This window comes from Tenrec ecaudatus, chromosome 10, assembly GCF_050624435.1.
Source record: "Tenrec ecaudatus isolate mTenEca1 chromosome 10, mTenEca1.hap1, whole genome shotgun sequence".
Taxonomy (NCBI): domain Eukaryota; kingdom Metazoa; phylum Chordata; class Mammalia; order Afrosoricida; family Tenrecidae; genus Tenrec; species Tenrec ecaudatus.
In genome coordinates, this window is record NC_134539.1 from 125,852,795 (window position 1) to 125,865,325 (window position 12,531).

General features: G+C 50.9%; 1 pseudogene; it reads right to left on the reverse strand.

Moving 5' to 3' along the window:
* Nucleotides 1-1,030: 1,030 nt before the first annotated feature.
* LOC142458704 (large ribosomal subunit protein uL13-like) lies at nucleotides 1,031-7,995 on the reverse strand (annotated as a pseudogene).
* Nucleotides 7,996-12,531: the final 4,536 nt, after the last annotated feature.

A 12,531-nucleotide genomic window follows, 5' to 3' on the forward strand; every position in this document is an offset into this window, starting at 1 on the left:
AGAACAAGACTTGGTTTGGAGCTAAGATTGAAATCGAGGCTGACCAGCTATTGAATCCTTGTCTTCAATCTCTAATGTGCGTAGGAAACTTCCTGAAAAGATGGCTATGCTTATAATGACTATGTTTAGAGAAAGGAGCCCTGGTGGCATAATGGGTTACATGTTGGGCTGTTAACCACAAGGTCAGCAGTTCAAAACCACCAGCCACTCAGAGGGAGAAAGATGAGGCTTTCTACTCCTATCACAGGGTCTCTTCTACTCTCACCTGTAGAGCTGCTATGAGTTGGAATGGACTAGTTGGACTCTTAGAGAGAGATGCCCTAGCTATTAGCCCCAAAGGTCGACAGTTCAAACCTATCAGCTGCTCGGTGGGAGAAAGATGAGGCTGTCTTCTTCCACAAAAATGAGAGCCTTGGAAACAATATGGGGCAGTGTACTCTGTCCTAGAGGGCTGCATTCACAAGCCTGGTGTCACAGTGGTTACACATTGGGCTGTGACTCAAAAAGTCAGCAGTTTGAAACCGCCAGAACGAGGAGAATGGCATACGTGACTGAGTGAGAGATGAACAGTGAGATGCTTATTTACTTTTTAAAATTATATGCCTCTATGTCGATCAGCTTAAAAAGAAGAGTCATTAGGGTCTTACTTAAGAAAATATCAATAAAGATTAGAATTAGTGACTTGAGAAGGAAATGACTTGCCCCGAAATAACCGTCAGATATTGGCAAAGCCAGGGATGGTATGGTAAGTTCTCTATGTGGAAGAGATCGTGGGAGGGGGCACCCAGCGGCAGGGCAGGGCCATCTGGTCTCCGGTGGGGAATGTCCAGCCCAGAGGCCGTATAAGGCTGGCAAGACCATCAATCCCAGCCAGCATCACGCACCTCACCAAAGAAGCAGTTCCAGCCATCACATTCAGGATGAGTTAATTAAATGTGTGACCAGCCTGGCCCTCGAATGATCTTATAACTATCTTAATGGCCCGTGGCAGAGAAAATGGTCCCCACTGCTCCTTCGGTGTGCTCCAGGCTCAGTGACTGGAGCAGCGCTCACCTGGAAGGTCAAAGGAGGGAGTGACGGAGGGAGGGGCGCAGTTGGCCCTTTCTTCCAAGTGAGGCATTTGGGTGGACAGGGACGTGTGCTTGCGTGCCCACATGTATGTACAGCCGGCATCTACAGAGAAATCACACTGCTCTCCAAATACAGTCATGCCCACGGCAAAATCCACCACCACTGGCCTGAGAAATAAAACAGAATTCAAATGCACCAAACCCAATCTCCCACTGGATCAAAACTCGGTGGTCTGGAATGAGCCTGAGGTGGGGGCTGAGGACTGGCAGCTGAGAGTGCGGAGGGTGTGGGTCTGAAAAGGAGTCCAGTGGTCATTTCCAAGTGTCCAGGCATGGAGATGATAGAATATGTTCCACACGGTCTGGGAACTGACCACCTGCCTTACAGATGCTGTCTTGTTTCAATCTCACAGGAGTCTCTGGGGTCAGGACAATTGTGTTACCATTTGTGTTAGTCTGGGTTGACTAGAGAAACAAATTCATAGACACTCGATATACCTATAAACAGAGAACTTTATATCAAAGGATAATTGTATATTAAGAAACCAGCCCAGCCCAGATCAAGTCCGTAAGTCCAATATTAGTCTATATGCCAAAACCAATCCATAAATTCCTCTTTAGACGCACGAAGCCATGCAATGATACTGAATGCAGGAAGGTCACAAGTCAGTGGGTGGAAAGTCTTGTGGATCCAGTGGTAGTGGAAGCATCTCAGTGCTGACGTGGGTCTCCATGTGGTTCCTCCAGCTCCAGGGCTCAGGCTACATCAGCGTAACTACACATGGCTTGTCAGCAGGAAGACAGAGCAGAGAGTGTGGGTCTGGCCTCCGGCGAGCATCTACCTTCGTAGCACCTCCAAATGAGGTCATCAAGCTGTGACCTGATTAGCAGGCTAAACTCCACCCCTTCACTCTGAAGAGTCTCAAGTGGACATCAGACTATGTAACTACCACAGCATTTTACAGAGGGAGAAGCGGAGGCCAGAGGGGTGAGTGAGCGTGCCCAGGGCCATGTTTGGGGCTCACCTCTCCGGAGTCAGGGAGAAGCCTGTTAGCTTAGTGCCCCAGGACGGAGCGGGGGCTCAGAAGACCTGGGTTTTTTTCTCTTCCTTCGAATCCATATTTGATCTACTCCTGCGGCCATCAGCACCAGCAGGCCAGGGAGGCCTCCTTGTGGTCAGTAACTTTTGGCCACCTGGTCACAGAGGGGAGAGGGCTCATGTCACCTTCCATTCCCCCCACTACCCCCCCCCCATAATGGAGCATGAATGCAGTAAAACGAGCCTTGTGATCAAGTGTGCCCACATCGCTTTCAAGACAAACAATGTCCCTGGAGCCCCCACCCGCTTTTATTTTTCTTGTATCTAAAGTTTCACCCCCGTGTCTCTACCCAGCTTCATGAACAAAAACGCCCTCAATTAGGAAAGCCTCATCACTGCATTGCTTCGTGGCAGTTCGCTAGTGACCCTTCCTTACCTGCCTGCAGCGGACAGGAGGGCGGCTTGCACTCCGGAAACACCCCTTACACTCACCCCTTACACTTCTAGAGGGGCTTCCCACCTTCATCCAACCCGTCCTGCGTCCTCCATTTTTCATTCTGTCTGTTGGTCCAGTAAAATGAGGTCAAAAGTAAATGCGTGAATTCAGACAAAACTTGAGAATTGAAACAAAATCGGAAATCCATAAACCTGTGGCTAGTCCTTTGCCAGCATTAGTGGGGCAGGGTAGGGTGGGGGTGGGGGCTGGATGGGGAGGGGGAGGTGCTCCTGGGTCAACATGGTGTGACTTTTCCTAAGGATTCAGAAACCTCACCACCAGCCATTGAGTGGATGTTGATTCAGAGTGACCCTATAGGACAGGGTCCCCCTGTGAGGTTCTGGGACTGCAACTCTTTTCAGGAGCAGAGAGCCCCCTTTTCTCCTTCGGAGTGGCTGTTGGTTTTGAACTGAGATTCGGGCTCCTGAGGGGAGAGTCAGTGTTCATAGAAAATTCGGATGCATTGAAATGCAGAGCATACCCCAATCACCAGGCATGGTATAGAGTGGGGGCAAGGGGGCAGCTGAGACCAGTGTTGGGACGGGTCCATCCTTTCCCACAAAGGATGAATCTCCTACGAGCTGCGATTTTAGACAAGCGTCTCCTACCTCCCACGAGGGCTTCATGACATGAGCGAGGTAGCATAAAGCTTGATGTCCCTTGCTGACAATGCTGGGCCAAGGGCCCTGGAGGGAGCGGGCCGCTTGTGGGGCAAGGTGGCCGTGCCAACCTCACGTTCACTTTGAGTTTCTTAGGGCCTTATTGCGCCCTCTACCCTGAGACAAAGGCAGAGCCACGTCCGTCCCCTCCTGGTGGATTTGCACCCCAGCGACGAGCCTGTCTGTCCTTTCCTGTGGTGGGAGGCATCTTGACAATCAGGTCCTCATGGGAAAGAGAGGAGATGGGGAGCTACCCTCTCAAGCCTCGTTGAGGAGGAAAGGCAGCCTGGCCTCAGACTAAATGTTTATGGCTTAGGCTGCTGCCATGGCCGGAACGTTTACTTCTGAGCTAGTCCTATTGTCCGGGCTGAGATGTAAATATCCTTCTTCTAAATATTTTGACAGCGAGGCAAGCCCTGGGGGCCCTTGTACTCGTTTAGGGACTTTAAGACTATAGTTGGGCGTAGGGTGGGGTGTGGAGGGTTTAGTTAGGTCTCTGAGAGAGGAAGAGGGAGAGAAGAGAGGGTGTGCGCTCTGTCACCAGGTTCACAGTGCCCCCAGCCTCGCCCCATTACCAGTGACCCTAAGTTGTTATTGCTTGTGGGGAAGACAGTTCTGACTCACAGTAAAGGCCGTGTGCTCTTCTAGAGGCAGATGGTGTGTTAGTCTCGGTAGACTAGAGCAATAAATTCATAGACACTCATACGTGTACAAGAGAGTTTTATATAAAGGGTAATTGTATATTAAGAAAGCATCCCAACCCAGGCCAGTCCAAGCCCATAAGTCTGATATTAGCCCATATGTCCGATCCCAATCTATAAAGTCCTCTGCAGACTCACAAACACATGCAATGATGCCAAGTGCAGGCTGATCACAGGCCACTGGGTGGAAACTCTTTGGATCCAGTGGTGTTATAAGCATCTCAGCACTGGCAGGGGTCTCCACACGGCTCCTCCAGCACCCAGGGCTGCATCACGGTAGGTCCATGTGGCTTCTCCTCAGGGATGTCGTGCAGGAGGAGAGCAGACAGAGAGAGAAGTGTCTCCCTCCTCCAAGAAGGAATCCAGGATTTCCCAGAATTCTCAGGAGAGGCCATGCCCACACAGACGTGGGTGGCCTCATTGACTGTGATCCGATTGACAGACTAGACACCACCCCTTTACTTGCAATCTTCTCAAGTCCCAAATTGACATCAGATTATGTAACTAGCACAGATGGCCAGGCTTGTCTTCCGAGTTGCCTCTGGCTGGATTCGAACTGTCAGTCTTTCAGTTGTTAGTCGAATATCTGACCAGCCACACCGCCTAGGCACGGCGGACCCTGGGAAGGAGGCTGGCAGACAGCACTAGCTTGCTCAAGGCAGGGTGGCTTCCTGGTGAAGCCGTCTGGCGTACCTCCATCATTTCCTCCGAAATCTTAGCAGTTCAGAAGGCTAAAATCAACCCGTTGTAAGAAAGAGAATGAGTTAAGACTGTCCAAAAATCTCCAAGGATTCACTTGGTTACCCTCCAGGAGAAGATAGCATGTTTTCTTCCTCTTTTTTCCTTTATTTTAAAATGTTCTTTTTTATTGGGGATGCAATCCAAATGTCATACAAAGAAGCAAAACAAGGTCCCCCACCCCCACCCCACTGTGGTAGTTACAAAATCTGTTGTCAATTTGAGACTGAAGAGTGAAGGGGTGGAGCTTAGCCTGTCAGTCAGGTCGCAGCTTGGTGACCTCATTTGGAGGCGCTAAGGAGATAAATAGCTCGCTGGAGGTGGGGCACTCACTCTCTCCCCAGGAGACATTCCTGAGGATGAGCCACGTGGAGCTCCGCTGATGCAGCCAGAGCCCTGGGAGCTGGAGGAGCCACGTGGAGCTCCACACCAGCGCTGAGATGCTTCCACCACCACTGGATCCACAAGAGTTTCCACCCACTCACCTGTGATCTTCCTGCATTCGGCATCATTGCATGTGTTGCGTGAGTATGACGAGGAATTTATAGATTGGTATTGGACATATGGGTGAATATTGGACTTATGGGCTTGAACTGGATTGGGATGTTTTCTCAATATTTAATTGTTCTTGTAGATAAAGCTCTTTATTATACACATATGAGTGTCTATGAATTTGTTTCTCCAGTCTACCCAGACTGACACCCCACCCCCTCGCCCCAAACCACAGTCTGTGGGTGGTGCAGACCTTAAAAGCATTCAGCTACCAGAAAGGCTGGAGGTTCAAGTCTACTCTGAGGCACCTCGGAAGAAAGGCCTGAAGACCCACGTCTGAAGAGAAAAATCAATCACGGACAATCCTATGTCTTTATTGGTTCCGACCCGGAGTCCCTGGGCCTTTAGAACCTCTGTGTGCTTGTTGACCTTTGTCTCCAAGTTCTTCTCTGTCTGTTTCTTCAGCTGCTGCTGCTTCCTGTAGTGGATATTGGTCTTCTCCTTCCTCTTCTCCTCCAGGGTCACTGTCACCGTCTGGTACTTCCAGCCCACCTCATGAGCTAGGTGGCCCAGGTAGACAAACTTGAGCATGGGCTTCGGCCACACCCCCATCTGCTTTTTCTTGTCATAGGGGTGTGAAATCTCATCAGACACCTTGAGCCGGTCCAGGGTAGCATGGCTCCACTTGGTCTTGTGAGGCAGCTTCCCGCACACTATTCGTCAGAAGATGTGGCTGTGGGCCCTGAAGTGGTAGGGGGCCATGGGAGGGGGTGGGGTTTGCGCGCGCTTCTGAAGAAAGGCCAGGTACTTCAACTTGTACCAGTAGCAGTCACCAGAAATGTTGACGCCCTCATAGCGCACCTCTGCCACCTTGCGGCCCAGCAGTACTGGCTTGGCCACAATGGCTGCCGGACGCCCAGGAGATGGCACCAGGAGTCGAGTACTCTGACCATGGCGTCACCTGAGCCCCTTCTATCTCTCACAGGTATGGCACAATCAAAAGACCAATTTGACCCCAAGAGGTGCGCTGTCTTGTCCCCCGTCCTCGTCCTCAGAGCCTGAGTGCTCACAAGTGCATGCTCTCCCTCTTGAGGTTGGCTGCCTCTTGCAGCAGAAACTTCAAAGGCAGGGCGGGCAGTGGGATGGACACCTCTCTCCACAAAGCTGCAGCTTGGGGAGGATCCCCGGGGAGTAATTGAGTGACCTCAGCTCATTCCTGGGGAGCTGGCAACTGCCGAGATTCACCCAGCCCTGAAAGAAAAGAATGCTCGATGCCCGAAACCCAGGACCTTATCCTGATTGGAACCCCTGGGGCTGCTACATTTCCGCCTAGGGCCGCTGATCCTTTGCTGACTTGTTAGAGAAGTGGATTCCGAAGTTGCTTCCAGAAAGAGTGGCTCAGCCCCCTCTCATCCTGGCTGAATGAATCCATCAACTCTTACTGCCAACACTCCCTAGGTGCGATTCCCTAAACAACCTTTAGGTACTTGGAATGTCACTGTGCGGCCACGATTGCCCCCAGTTAATCAGGTCAAAGGTTTCCCTCTGGGTAGCCTTTCCTCAGCCCGGATGACGCAGCCCAATGCAAGATTTTCTCAGGGGCAGCTTGACATCACTCAGGCATTGGGCACCGTCCACCTGGCACGGAGGGCAATGCTTTGAAGAAGAAATGGATTAAGATATTGGATTACAGTTTCTGAAGCCAGGCCCAAGGCCTGAGCTGAATGTTCTGCCCCAAGGAGGGTGACTGGGCAGAGCAATTCAGGTCTCCCTCCTGGCCCCCTTCCCTTCATGCCCCATTGCCCCCTGGGGGGGCAAATGAAGTAAAACTCACTCCTTGCTATGAATTGAACTGTGTGCCCCAAATGATACATTGATACCTTCTAACCCCTAGCACCTTTGAAAATCGGGTCTTTGCAGATGTCCCTAGTTAACAGGGGGTCATACTAGAGTAGAGTAGGCCCGCATGCAAAATGGCGGTACATTTTTAAGAGGACACTCAGAGTGGGATGCCAGAGCCAGGGACTGGAGTTACGCTGGCACAAAACAAGTGGTTCCTGAGGCTCCCAGAAGCTGTAAGTGACAAGGAAGGATCGTCCTCTAACATCTTCAGAAAGAGGATGGCTGACACCCTGGGACTGCGAGCATTGAAAACATTTTCATTATGTGACCAGCATGGCAACTTTCATAAACTAATACACACGTCATGACTTTTTAGTAAAGGCTAATGGGGCCATGTCGCCAAAGCTACTTCTGTGCATGTTCTGTCTCAGCCCGTGGCAACCCGAAGGCTCAGGCAAGCCAGTTACATTCTCGAGTGAATGAGGGGTGGCAACAGCTCCCCAAGAAAACTGAAGCTCACCTCTTCTTTCCCCCCGGCTTCTGGCCAAGGACCACGTTCTTACTCTTTGCCTGGAACAGTGCCACGCCACCGTCATTCCAAGTCGCCCTCAAAACGCCTCTGTTTACAAGCAAGGACACAGAAACTCAGAGCAAAGGAGGGCTTTGGCCAAGGTCTCCCAATAAGAACGGGACCCGGCTGGGATTTATCTGGCTTTGTAATGGCAAAGCTTGTGCCTCCTTTGATTTCATCTCGGATGCTGCTTTTAGTCTTTCTTTTCACCCTCTGCCATTAAGTCGATTCCCAATCACAGTGACCCACAGGTCAGATAGACCCCCTCACAGGATCCACTCTGAAGCCATCCATCTTTCTGGAAGCAGGATCCATAGCTTTCTCCCATGGAGCAGTGGTGGGGATTCAATCACTGACCTTTTGGCTAGCAGCCAGGTGCTTAGCCATGGCGCCACCAGACCTCTCTGCGGCATCCCTCTGACAACGAAGCAATATGGCAGGTGGTGGCAGGGGTGGGAGGAACACACAAGTGGACTGTGTTAGTCTAGGTAGACTAGAGAAACAAATCCATGGATACACATATGTGTATAAGAAAGAGGTTTATATAAGAGCAATTGAATATTGAGAAAACATGATGGTCCAGTCCAGATCAAGTCCTAAGTCCAATATTAGCCCATATGTCCGATATCAATCTATAAAGTCCTCTTCAGACTCACGAAACATGTGCAATGAAGCCAAATGCAGGACGATCACAGCCAGTGGGTAGAAGTCTTTGGGTCCAGTGGCATTGTAAACATCTCAGTGCTGGCAGGGGTCTCTCTGTGGCTTCTCTGGCTTCAGAGTTCTGGTTGCATCCATGTGGCTTGTCTTCTGCAATGTCTCCCAGGGAGTGGCAGAGAGAGCAGTGTCTTCCATCTCCAAGGAGGAAGTACTAGATTTCCCAGAATTCCTCAGGAGAAGGCCATGCCCACACAGAAGTCTCATTGGCTATCTCCATATTGGCAGCCTAGACTCCACCCCTACACTCTTAATCCTCAAACTGACTCCAGATGAGGTGAATGCCTCATGGACCCACATAATAGTGGTGTAAGTTTGGCGTGGATGAAGACAGAGGTGGCTAAATGTATATAAAAATAAGCTTACTCGGCAAGTACAGACTCCAGGTATACATGCACAATGGTCACCTCTGGAGAGAGACAGAGAGCCAGAGCCAAGAGCTGAGTGGATGTTTGCATGTATTTATGATGCCTCCTTTCTTCTTTTTAAAATGAGTTTCAATACATTGAAATTTTTTAATGAAAAAATTTGCATGTGAAAATATACACAAGAAAACATGCCAACAATTTCGACACGAACAAACCAATGACATTGGTTATACCCTTCAAGTGGTGCCACTTCCCTTGACAAGAGTTCTTAAATGACGTCTCCGCTGTTAATACAATCTACTGTCCCTCCATGCGTCTCACCGATCCCTTCGAGTTACCATTTTCAACTTGATGGCAAATAGCTAATTCTTTCAGGGAATATAATAATTAATGCAGACATTCTATTCTCATTAGACTGGACTGTGGTTGGATTCCTTGAGCCTTGGTGGCTTGGTGGGTTACACATTGGGCTTCTGACTGCAAGATCAGTGGTTCAAAACCACCAACTGCTCCTTGGGAGAAAGAGGAGGTTTTCTACTCCCATTAAAAAAATTACAGTTTCAGAAATCCAAAGAGACAGTTCTCCTCCTCAGTGAGTTTTTTCTTTTCTTTTCTTTTTACTCAAGGACAGTGTCAGCGGATAGTTTGGGCTCAATGTTTCAAGCTGTCCACTGGATCATAGTTTTGAGGGGCCATTCACAAAGTCTGAGGTCTATTCCTCATTTCTCCCCGTCTGATCAGGATTCTTCCAGAGAATCCTTGTTCTGAATGTTCAGCAGTGCTAGTCAGGTACCATCCAGTTCTGGTCGCAGGGCAAATCTTGTTCTTGAAGGTGACTGGACACATATTCGGTTTCCTCCACTGATCACTGACCCTCTTGCCTCCGGGGAGCCCAGCAGAAACCAACCATCGGCCCTTGGATGACATCTGTAAGGCCTCAGTTCCTAAAGAAAAGAAAAAGAGAGACAATCCAAAGGCAGCAGAAAAGAAATCCAGATCACTGGTGCCCAGAGAGGTTAGCGAAGGGTTTTACAAACAGCTCCCCACCGTCCGCCATCATCCCTCGGCTTGGTCCCCATCAGGGCAGGACGAACAGCAGACCCACAGGGAAGTGAGCAGTCTTCTGCCCCTGCTTCTCTCAGCACACAGCTTCCTTGCTCCGGGGAGGGCTGGGGAGCGGTGCACCTCTCTGGGCTCTCCCCTGCTAGGCCACCAAGCACTGGACTCGCTCAGGCTCAGAGGAAGTTCCTCAGAAAATGCAAGTGTTCCCTCCAGGGTCCATTTTGACAGTGAAATTCCCTCTCTGGGAACTTCTGAGGCTGAAGTGTCTCTTCGGTGGCCCCCTTGGGTATAGTAAGGGCCCTGTGAGCCAAGGCAGCGCTGCTGAACCTCAGAGTCCCAAATTAGCCCCTGGCCCTCCGATAGGGCAACTTTGGTTTGAAGTTTAAGTGAAGCCTGAACAGTCCCACCAGCGGGAGGGAAGGCCTCATAGGGTGCTCTTTCTTCAGAGGCATGCCCTGGTGTGTACAGTGCGGTGTCTGCAAACAGGCAGCGCCTCCAACTGCAATTAGGGTCTTTCAATGGAGGTGTCAGCCACAGTCAAAGTCTGAACGGGCTCACCCATGAAATTCATAATGGGATGAAAGTTCCATTCCGGGACTGACAACTTCAAATGGAATTTGGTGTAATCTTTTATTTATTTACGGGGCTGTGGGGGTGGGGGATGGGGGCTGTGCACCTCCCACCTCACCCCACACGCCACCTCCACCCCCCTCTGGGCCCTGAGCTTCCAAGGATAAAAATGAGGGTTGGGATTACGCTTCCAGGGAAGCAAGGCTATATTTAAAATATGGTTTGGAAACCGTGGCTCCACGTCTGAGGCGGCCCAGGGTGACTGCTCCATGCTGCATGGCCTGGGACATTCCAGAGAACCCTATGGGGACTCTGTGCTAATTGGTTCCGATTTATCAGTTCCAATCTCTTGTGGACCTGGGTCAGGACTGGACCGGACAGGCAAGGCTTTTTCCCTGGGTTGACTCCAGACCAGAGAAGGCACTCGTCGTCCATGTCTGCGCCGCCTATGGATGGCCGGCCGGCCGGCCGGCCGTGAATGACGCCCCCAATGCCTCTTCTTTTAAACCTACGCTCGCTCCAGTCATGACTTCATTAGCTGCTCTCTTGGTAGATCTTTCCGTAACGTGGGGTCCGCTCGCCTTGTGTACACAGAAGCATGGCCTTCTCGGTCTTTCTTTTGTGCGGCATGAAGTGAAGCAGGGAGAGGGGCGTTGGATTGATTTGTAATGACAGCAGAGCTCTTGCTGGGATCCCACCCCTCTGCTCATTCACAGGCTCCGGCCAGGGCTGGCGCCAAGATCTTCGAGTTGCCCTGTGTTTATGTCATTGAGACCAGGACAATATTTCAGTGTGGAGCCAAGCCACAGGGATCCACTCTATAAAACCCTCACTAAAAATAGACGCCCCAGCCCCTCCCCAGCCCCTCTCCTCGCCGCCACGACTCCCCCAGCTCTAGCAGCACCCAGCTTCAATTCGCAGGGAGACAAGCGTGCCAAATCGGCTGAATCCTGCAGCTCTGGGGGCCCGGCCAGCTCTTTTCTTCCTGAGAAGTTTTAACCCAGAATAAAAGGCATCAATTAGCAGCCTTTAGAGCTGACAGGGCAATTAAAGTTAAATTGTGGCAGGGGGTGGGGGTGGGGTGGGGGTAGGGAAAGGCGAAGAGGGAGAGAGGGAGAGAGGAAGAGAGAGAGAGAGAGAGAGAGAGAGAGAGAGAGAGAGAGAGAGAGAGAGAGAGAGAGAGAGAAATTTCAAGGCGTCTTGGTGACAGCTGCATTTTGGAGGCGCACGAGCCTCTCAAACTTCAACTAGCTGTTTGGATCGATTTTCACTCTGATGCAGTATTTTCAGCAAGCACTAATACTTCGACCTCACTGCCCTTTTCAATGTTAGATCATAGAGAAAATAAAACCAAACTCTCCCAGCTGGCCCCCCCACCCCCAAACACACACTGGGGTCTTTACACATCGGGTGAGATGCACTCAGAAACTGTGACGGTGGATGCGGTGGGGGTAACAACCAACCCCCAAAATAGTGTTCCTGGGGTTCCCAGCACCTAGAACTGATGGGCTGTGCACTTTTGGCTCTCTGTCCCTAACGGTGTGCTGCCCAGTCTGGAATCATGAGTCAGGTTCTTCACTGGTCAGGAAATACAGCCTCCTTGGGTGAGTCCCCTTCTCAGTCAGGCTTGGGTTGGGGGCTTGCTAGGGCCTTGGACTGTCTTTGGCAGATGGAAATTCGTAACAAGGGCTGTATGGATTTGTGACTCACTGTTGCACCCCACTCATGCAGTGGGGATGGGTTCAAGAGGCTCTGCGGGTTGGGCACTGGCTGCTTCCGGGAGGACGGTCCCAGCCCAGGGGAGGTCAGCCCAGGGGCAGAGGGGCGTCCTTCAGGGACGTTCACGAGGGTCACTCATGGTGGAGAGGTTTCAGTGGTGCTTCCGGATGATGATAGGCTGGCGGTTCAAGTCTATCCAGAGACAGGTGCCTCAGAAGAGAGGTCGGGTGATCCACTGCCCCAAAGCCAGTCATTGACCCCTAGAGAGAGAGACTCCAAGCATTCGCGTCTACTCAGTGGCAACTGGTTGATTCCCAGTTGCCTAATGGGATTAACTTTCCATTCAAAGGGATTGCGCACCTGGAACATATTTAGTGCCTCCAAAAGAGGGTCCAAAGAGGGTCCACAGAGGGTTCTGGCAGGTTAAGTCCGTACCAGTTCTGCCTGGGACTATTTCTGCAAAAGTAGTGTTTTCAAGCTTGGATGA